The sequence below is a fragment of the Lycium barbarum genome, chromosome 12, assembly GCF_019175385.1.
Source record: "Lycium barbarum isolate Lr01 chromosome 12, ASM1917538v2, whole genome shotgun sequence".
In the NCBI taxonomy this organism is placed as follows: domain Eukaryota; kingdom Viridiplantae; phylum Streptophyta; class Magnoliopsida; order Solanales; family Solanaceae; genus Lycium; species Lycium barbarum.
In genome coordinates this window covers 88,552,816-88,562,572 of record NC_083348.1, presented here as the reverse complement: position 1 = coordinate 88,562,572, position 9,757 = coordinate 88,552,816, and the positions used below count along the sequence as shown (strand labels likewise).

General features: G+C 33.4%; 1 pseudogene; it reads left to right on the top strand.

Moving 5' to 3' along the window:
• The first annotated feature begins 433 nt into the window (after window positions 1-433).
• On the top strand, window positions 434-6,373 carry LOC132621887 (cysteine-rich receptor-like protein kinase 44; annotated as a pseudogene).
• The last annotated feature ends 3,384 nt before the right edge of the window (window positions 6,374-9,757 follow it).

Sequence of the window (9,757 nt, the reverse complement as noted above, 5' to 3'; positions counted from 1 at the left end):
GTCTCCCTACTCCATCTTCTGAAACCGTCCGTCACCTGCACTTCTTCACCGCAACAAACTAACTCCATCACCACTCTCACTTCTTCGTCGCTTGGTCTTTTTCAGAAACACCTAATCTTCACCTTTTCTTTTTCCTCCCCAAACAGCACCACTTGTGTCTTTCTTCTCCTTCTTCTTCTTCCTTAAAAATAGTCCTTCACGGACATATCAACATATGCAGAATCATCATAGTCCAGCTTCCACAATCAATCAAATAAAAGCACACAAAATAATCCAAATGCATATAGCTGAAAGAAAACCCAATAACTTCAAGGATTAGACATCAGGGCTCGAAAATTTAAAGAGACATGTTCGGGATTGTTGATAGAAGTTTCAGGTCAAAGTTCCTGTTCAGTCATAAGTTTTGCAGTTTAAAGCATTCTAAAAGGTCCCATTCTTCGCTATTCTCCTATATGGTTGTATAGATGTGTTTAAGGATTTGTTGAAATTTGAAATGGGGTTCTCAAATTAATTCTATTCCTGAATTGTTTGGCAATTATTTTCATGTATAAAGCATCCTAAAATGTAGTGCTATTGTGTTTAAAATCTGTTTTATTTGTTATTCATTATAGTGATGGTGATTTTTAAGATAGTTAGACAAAATTAGAAGTTTGGTTTTGTGTTCAAAAGCAGAGACTAGTTTGGTCATGATAGATAAGCTTTATTTTAAGATTGTTTCAGAACGAGTCATTGGATATCGTATTTGACCGCTAATCAAATTTCAGTATTTGACCCATTATTTCTACTTCAAATTTGATGTTTGAAACACAAGTGTGTTTTCATGTCCAAACGTTATTTTTAACTTCAAAATCTCTTTTTTTCAACTTAACTTCATAATACAAGAGAAATCACTATGGACTGAAATTTCAAACTCTAGGAAAAAAAAAAAAAAAAAAGGTAATTGTAAAAAATTAGCTGGATTTCGTTTTCTTGAATCATATAAAATTGAAGAAGAAGCAAGTAGCGGCCATAATTTTCCCACCTTGGCGGTTTATTTTTATCCACTGCTTTCCCATCACCCCCCATAAATTGGAGTTGTGGAATTCCATAAATTCTAAGAGTCAATTAGTCAAGATATAGACCAAGTCAAAATCGCTATTCCCTATTCCACTGTACGTGGCATTATTTTCTTATTGATTTATTATTTCAAAAATAAATTGTTAGTCTGTTTAAAAGAATTTGATATTTTTTATATCTGATACATAATTTAATTTATAATTTTCAGTTTATCTTAATAACATACTTTTATAATCACATAAATTTTATAGCACGCATTAATCCTAAAAGTTTTTTTTTTTCTTTTAAAATTTGCATCCAATCCAACAGAGTGCTAATTTTAGGCTAAGGCCTGTGAGCTGCGCAGCTAGCCTTAAAATATCAATGTCCTTATCTTCCTTCATTAACATGTGTCAGAGATTGTACGCTTTTTTCTGGTTAGGCAAATGTAGTCCACTGCACCCTTCCTATACGTTTTCTCCAACTCTATTTACTTTTCAAGCTCTTGCAGTTCTAGCTCCGATATATGACCAAATTACTTGGTACTATTACACATTCAGCACTAAATTTACTATCAAAATTTGCCTGTCACTTGTAGCCAACCATTCTATATATCAAGCAACTTAGACAGCCATGACCATGGCTATCCAGAAGTGGCTGCTCTTTCTTTTTTTGCATATACATCTTCATGTTCTTATCCTAGCGCAGCTGCCTGATTTACGATACAGTTCATGTGGTCACAATGGTAACTATACTGAAAATAGTACAGACAAGAACAATCTTAACACACTCCTCTCTTCCCTTCCATCAAAAATTGATAAATATGGTTTCTACAATGCTTCCATTGGGCAAATACCGACAGAGCCAGTGTTATTGTGTTATGTAGAGGAGATCTGGAGCTAGAGGAATGTTGCAGTTGTGTCAATAACCTTGCTCAAAAGCTTGTACAGTTATGTCCTAACCAAAAAGAAGTTTTTGGTGGCTATGACGGATGTATGTTACAGTATTCGAATCGATCCATTATAGGCACTGCGTCATTTTCTGTTCGATATTACTTTAAGAATCCATGCGACTGCCTCAAAACCTGAGGAATTTAATCAGGAGCTGATAAAATTATTGGAAAATTTACGAGACAATGCTGCAAAGGGTGGTCCTCTCCGAAAATATGCTAGTGGTAATGTGACAGGTCCAAGTTATCAGTCTATATACGCGCTTGTGCAGTGTATTCCTGATTTGGATCGTCTAACTTGCTTCAATTGCTTAACTGACGCTTATGGAAATATTCCTGATTGTTCCTGCAAGGGAAAGAGGGGTGGCAGAATCATAGGAACTAGTTGCAACTTCTGTTATGAAAGTTCTTGTTTCTTCGAGAATGTGGCATTGGAAACCCCTTCACCTGCAGGTGAATACATTTTTATTGTTCCTTCTGCTCGTCTTAATTTGATCAATGTCCAGTTTTGATGTGACTATCGAAGACATAATTAGGGAAATAAAAATTTAGCTTCTCTAATTCTTTAAGCTTCAATATGGTAGCAGAACAGATAAGGTTCTGGGTTCAAGGCTCACTACCATCCATCATCAAGAAGAATTACTACATGTTTGACTCAAAAAAAAATAAAAAAATAGGTGTGCACTTGAGACAGCGTGTTGAAGACATTAAGCAAACAGAAATGAACTATGTCTAAAAACTTAAGCCTTTAGATGAGATAATCATACAATTCAACACGACCACAAATTTTGACTTGTGAGATTACTATTTTATAGGAGCAATATTGTTATAGTTAATAAGTATGCATAGTTTCTTAAATACCTTGAAAAGGGAAGCAAGACAAGTGAATTAGGAATAAGAACATAGTAACTTATTTTCACATGAGAAGTAGTTAAAAACTTATATTATAATAACTTGAAGTGTTTTTGCAGGGAACGATAATAAAACGGTTCCAACAGAGAGGGATGATAAAACAGCTCCAACAGGAAAGGATGATAAAACAGCACGAACAGTCACCATTATCATTGTGTCAACTGTTACAATTATCATTCTTATTATTTGTCTTTCTATCATCCTGATGAGGAGGCGAAAGAGGAAGCTGGTGAAAGAGATTCGGAGTAAGCGTAAACTATAAACAAACACTAATTGGGAAAGTTGAATTCTTAAGACAATGTTTCACTAATTTATTGTATGCTGTTATTGCTATGTTTGTGAAGGTATACATGGAGATGATATTAGCACCGCAAAATCCTTGCAATATGATTTTTCTACAATTAGAGCAGCAACAGATAACTTTTCAAATGCTAATAAGTTGGGACAAGGTGGATTTGGTCCCGTGTACAAGGTGATTAAGCTTACATATTGGTGCATGAGTTTAACTTCTATAGTAAAAAAATCATTTCCACTAACATATATAAGTAAGCTCCTTAATGCATAACATCCTAGTTGGAACAAGAATACTGGTTCTAATTTCATTGTTTTATGTTTTATTTCAGGGCAAGCTTCCAAATGGACAAGCAGTAGCAGTGAAAAGATTGTCAGCAGATTCAGGCCAATGTGATCTAGAATTCAAAAATGAGGTCTTGTTGGTGGCCAGGCTTCAACATAGGAATTTGGTCAGGTTGCTGGGATTTTGCATAGATGGAACAGAGAAACTTCTTGTCTATGAATTTGTTCCCGATGCAAGCCTTGATCACTTTTTATTTGGTATGTATTGCTCAACTTTTTATCAAGTATGGAGCTTGAGCATCAATAAGTTATGAATTTAACTTATACACACTAATAGTCTAATTAATACAACATTTATTTTGTCGATTTGATATCTTATCTGGTTCTTTGCGTTATTTACCATAAAAATAATTGCACTTTATTATGAGTATTTACGTGTAGTAATAGTTTAGGTGACATACTATTAAAGTCTTTTATATTGTCATTGTATAGAAGTCTCACTCGTAAGTTATGTTCTTCATCTTGTTCACAGATTCAGTTAAACGTAGGCAATTGGATTGGGAAAGACGATCCAAAATCATAGGAGGCATTGCTAAGGGAATTCTTTATCTTCATGAGGATGCTAGACTTCGCATAATTCATCGTGATCTCAAAGCTAGTAATGTTCTACTTGATGCAGAAATGAATCGTAAAATCTCAGATTTTGGCATGGCAAGGCTATTTACAATGGATGAAGCTCAAGGGCACAAACAGAATTGTAGGGACCTAGTAAGTTTTACATCTCTCTTTAGATAGACTATTATTTTTCATTTTTCTAGAAAGTATTCTGTAACAATTTAACAATTTTTCTAGAAAGTATTATAGAAAGCAAATCTTTCCTTGAATTGTTATTATAATTTTCAATATGAATTTTGCATGTCATTGTAATTAATCTCTTCAGGAATGCTTACCTGAATTTTGTTGAACAAGGCCTTTGGTGGTGTCTAAAATTTGTATTATTCAAGATGAATGGTCATATACCTAGAGATTTGTTCTCAGTTTGGTCACTGCCAAAGTTGCAATCTCCGCTGATTAAAATAAAGTTCATTTCCAGAACTCTGTGTGGAAATGAATAGGCTAATTAATATGATTTTTCTTAAACAAAAAAATTCTTTTTCTTTTTCAGCATATGAATTCTCATTGTTCAGAGAGGTTAACTAGATATGGTCTCTTGCAGCAAAGTACAAGATATAGGTCTTAACTCATCAAAACTTGCTGTTTGCTCAGCCAAGAATAGATCAATGTAATGTTGTCTTCACATTGCAGTGAGATACTAATTCTTACCAAGGAAAGATGAAAAATTAATATGAAAAAAAAAGGGACATCAAACAGAGATATAACAACCCAATTTGCAGTATAAATTGCAGTGCGATGTATTCTGCTTCCTAAATTTATTGAAAAAATACCTAATTCATTAATGAAACATGTAGCTCTGACTTTTAACATCAAGTAGTTCCCTGTTGTGACAGCTTATTTAGGTTTGCTGATCCCACTGTTTGGACTACTAAACTCCAGAATTGATTTTTAGCCTTTTTAACTTAATCTCTTAATGAGAAGTGCAAAATATGTGTAGAAAAAACTAACAATTGAATCGTATCTAAGTTGAGGAATGATTGTAATTTTTGTTTTGTTTCGCAGTGGATATATGGCACCCGAATATGCAATGCACTGACAATTTTCAGTCAAATCAGATGTTTTTAGCTTTGGAGTACTAGTCTTGGAAATTTTAAGTGGCAAAAAAAAATACTTCTTTCAGAAATGGAGAATCCGTGGAAGACCTTCTGAGCTATGTAAGTAACCTGGCCAATAAATCAAGTATTCCTCAATTCTGAACTAGTTGGCACCTGCTACATGTGCTGTATGAAATATATCTTATTCTCTCTACCTCCCAAATATTGGTAAATTAAATTTATTCCAAAATATTTTACGCTTTAGGAAAACAAGAATCAATTGTTACTTTTTCTTATTCAAATTCACCTTTAACGCTCCAATTAGTTAAGCGCTAATTAAGTGAGATGTTTCAGAGAAAAATAAAGATTAGTTTCGACAAATGCTCTTAAATTTTCTGAAGACAAATAATTTTACGAGTAAGGCTATTTAGTAATTTTCTTAAGTTGCGTGCGATACTCATATACTTGGAGGTAGTATGCTATAAGATTTCGTCTTATTCTGAGAATCAAACTATCACAGGCTTGGTTGAACTGGCGCAAAGGACCACCTATAAATTTTATAGATCCAATGCTGAGGGAGAGCTCAGGACTGGTTCGTGACATAATGAGATGCATTCACATAGCTTTATTGTGTGTTCAAGAAAATATGGCTGATAGACCAACCATGGCAGCAATAGTTCTCATGCTCAGTAGTCTCTCTATGAGTCTTCCAGTGCCTGCATACTATATGCACAACAATATTAGCGCAGAGATGTCGTTTATGCAAGAATATAACACAAGAATGTCAGACTCTAGTGAACTAGCCAAAAGTAGATCTATTGGTTCATCACGAAATGAGGTGTCGATATCTGAGTTATATCCTCGTTAACATCCTTAGACATATGTCATGAATCAGCCTCAGCCCACACTAACAATCATGCATTGGGCCGAGAAGAAGCAATAGGATCAAAAGGCTTTCACAATTAGAAAGAGATGTTATGTGTATTGTTGAGTCAAGAGTCTTTCTCTTCTCCATTCTCTAAGTGTCTGTATCTTCTCATCTTTCTTCTGCAGTCTATCAATTCCTAGTTCTTACTCTCAATATTCATGTATGTTCGTTGGGGCTTTTACCATTTGAGTTGTTGCGTTTACTTTCTGGAATTGTAGTTGAACTTTACTCTTATTAATATAGTTGAGAAGGGGTAAATTTCATAGATGATCATACAACTATCACTTTTTTTCATCAAAGTCGCTTAACTTTGCTTTCTAACACGGAGGTCGCATAATTATCACTTTTTTTTCCCCACCAAAGTCACTTAATTATGTTTTCTTACACAAAAGTCACAAAACTTTGAATCTACTAACACAAAGTCAGACTCATCGGAAAATCTAACTTCCGATGGGTAATATTTTTTTTTATTCTTTTTATTTTTATTTTTAATCTAACAGATACAAACCCAGTTAAAAATAACCAATCCTATCCAAAACTCATAGAAAATATTAAGTTACTAAAAGGGTGAATAAATTTGAATTTTTTTATCACAAGATTATTACTTCCGATGCAAATAGTAATACGTATTACTCCATAAATTCAGTTTTCTACTATCCAACAAAATATAACACTCTTCAAAACATATTTTAAAAAAAGGATCAATATGACCTTAAATTGAAAAAAAAATAAAAATAAAGCAATATAATATATACGAAGATAAGTTTTCCAAGAACAGCTCTCCCAAAATTTTAGTCGTTGAGCATATAGTTAAATAATCAAGGACAAGCTTATCTACGGGCATGTCCTCTTCCAATACATTTTGTTTGTGAACCACAGTCACAGGAATTTCATCGTCCAACAGTTAGCATCACAAGCCACAATATTTTATTTCCGCTCATGAAAATGAATCATATGAAAAGAAGATTTTGAATTGCATTAAAATTATGCAGAAAAAGAGGAAATCAAACCGGAAAAAATTAATCCTAAAATGAATATTTATTTCCACACGTTTTTGGCTTGAGAGCCCGTAGAAAGAACGATTGTATATTTGGTGGAAGGATTGGTTTTGTTTTTTTTAATATTATAATATCTGCATATGAATTTTGGATCTAGTCGGTTCTTTTTAATAGGGTTTGTATCTATTAGATTAAAAATAAAAAAAGGAATAAAAAAATTACCCATCTGAAGTTATATTTTCCAGGTGTGATTTTCGTGTTAGTAAGCTCAAAGTTTTGTGACTTTTTAAAAACATAGTTTAGTGACTTTAATAAAAAAAAAAGAGTGATAGTCATGTGACTTTTGTGTTAGAAAACATAATTAAATGACTTTGGTGAGAAACAATGATAGTTATGTGACTATCTATGATATTTACCCAGTTGAGAAGTTGGTTACTGTTACATTGGATTTGAGTTCCTTACAACATAATAACCTTTTCTCTGAGTTTACTTATTTTCTTTGTTACTTAAAACATCGGGGGCATCTATCCTTTTTCAGTAGCATATATATGTACCCTCTTCATTTCATGTACATTGCAATAAATAATAAAATATTCCAGATCTTAGTATCTGTACATATAGGAACAGGTTTGCCTCAATAAGACAGTAACATAAAACTTTTAAGCTTGATAATATCTTCAGTGACTTGGTAAGAAAACTAGTACGGTGAATAAAGTGTTTTCCTTTCGATGTAGCATTCCTTTTCAATTTGAAGATTTCCAGCTTTTTAATTCATATCAATGAAGATATACGTAAAAAATAAATCAAGTTAAAACCATGAAAATTAAAACCACAAAAATAAGTCACATGTTTTTTGGATATTTTAGCGCTGTTTTACTTGTCAGTGAAAAAGAAGTTCTCGCTAGTTCGTTTTTAGCTATTTAATTTACTTCTTATTTCTTGACTATTTCTTAATCATAGAAATAAAATTGTAGCAAAGGAAAAGACAAATAAGGTCTCGAAATAAGACACTTGCCACATCACCCCAAAGATAAAAGATATCAAAAGAAACTTGATATTCCACCTCACCACCCCAACCCATTTACCCCTCTCTTCCCCCTTCTTCTTCTTCCACCACTACCATCTCTTCCCCTCTACAACCTTTGCAACAATTAGCACCACTACTCTTTAAGGTTTTTAAAAAAAGAGACCAAAAAAAAAAAGTTAAACATAAATTTCTCTCCTCTGTTTCTTCTACTCTTACCCTTTTCAGTTTTCAGTGGATTAAGGTTGTTGGAAGTCGGGAAAAGGAAAAGATCATGGAACTTTAAGGTTGTTGTTCTTTATTTGCTTGTTTGAGATCAAGTACTATAAAGAAAAGTTGGAATGTAGTTTCTTTTTTGAATAGTTCAGTGATATATGATATCTGCGAATTGAATATTTTGTGGGGCGAACAAGGAGGAGTTGCAGAAGGTCTATTGAAGTGGTATAAGATTTGAGTTGCAATGTATATTCCTTTGTAGTTTTAGTTTCGATACGGAGGATTAAAGATAAAATCTTTTGGAGTTCTTGAAATTATTGAGAAATGGATAATTCAGATAGGTCGTTCAATAATCAAGAGGAATCCTGATCATTTGGGTGGTGTGGTAGTGCTAATGGTTGCAAAGGTTGTGGAGGAGACGAGATGGTATTGGTGGAAGAAGAAGGGGGAAGAGAGGGGTAAATGGGTTGGGGTGGTGAGGTGGCATGTTATGTGGTGTCCACCTCACCGAGTTTTAGTGCAACATCATAGCTCATGTGGACAATTTTAACAGAGAAAGGGTATATTTGGACTTAAAATATAAAAGAAGGGTATATTTGAACCCAAAGTATAACGATAAGGGTATAATTGACCCAATAGTATAATGAAGGGTATTGATGAACTATTTCCTAAAGTTCAAGAGTATGTTTGACCCTTTTCCGAATTATATATATATATATATTTCATTTCACAATTCATTCAGAATTCAATTCCAAAATTGGTACCCACATTAGGTTTTGTTCGGTAGGGAAAATGTTTTCTCGGAGAATACTTTTTTGAAAAATAAGTGATTTTTCTTACTTATTTTATAGTGTTTGATAAATTAGAAGAAAATATTATCAGAAAAACATTTATATAAAATCTAGCCGAACAATATGGAAATTGGAAAATACACTACATAAGTGACTTTCCAAGTTCATTGCCTTCTCCACGCCTATTCAATACCAGCAAGTCAACAAACCCCTACCCCTTGTTTGAGTTATGACCAAAATTAAATTTTTTAGGCTTATTATCCAACGGACCTTGGGAAAGAAGAAGGATAAACAATTCATCCTTGCACAAAAAGGTCCCGGTGAAAGTATAGATGGGATTAGGCATCCAAGTTGGGAATTTTCTAAGATCCTTAGTTACAAGAAGGGCAATATATATCTGCCCGAATCAACAATAATCAAAATTAACCATTATAAAAAATAAAAACCTTCCTTTGAACTCGAATTCTGAAAGTTGGAGTTCCTTCCATGTTGTTCTTCAATCAGTTTTTAGCTCCATTGGGTAGAGCCAAACCCTGTGTGAAGAATGGGTTTTGCTTTTCTCTCTCACCCAAATTAGCTAAATAATATGCTAGATTATTCACCTCCCCGTAACAATGGT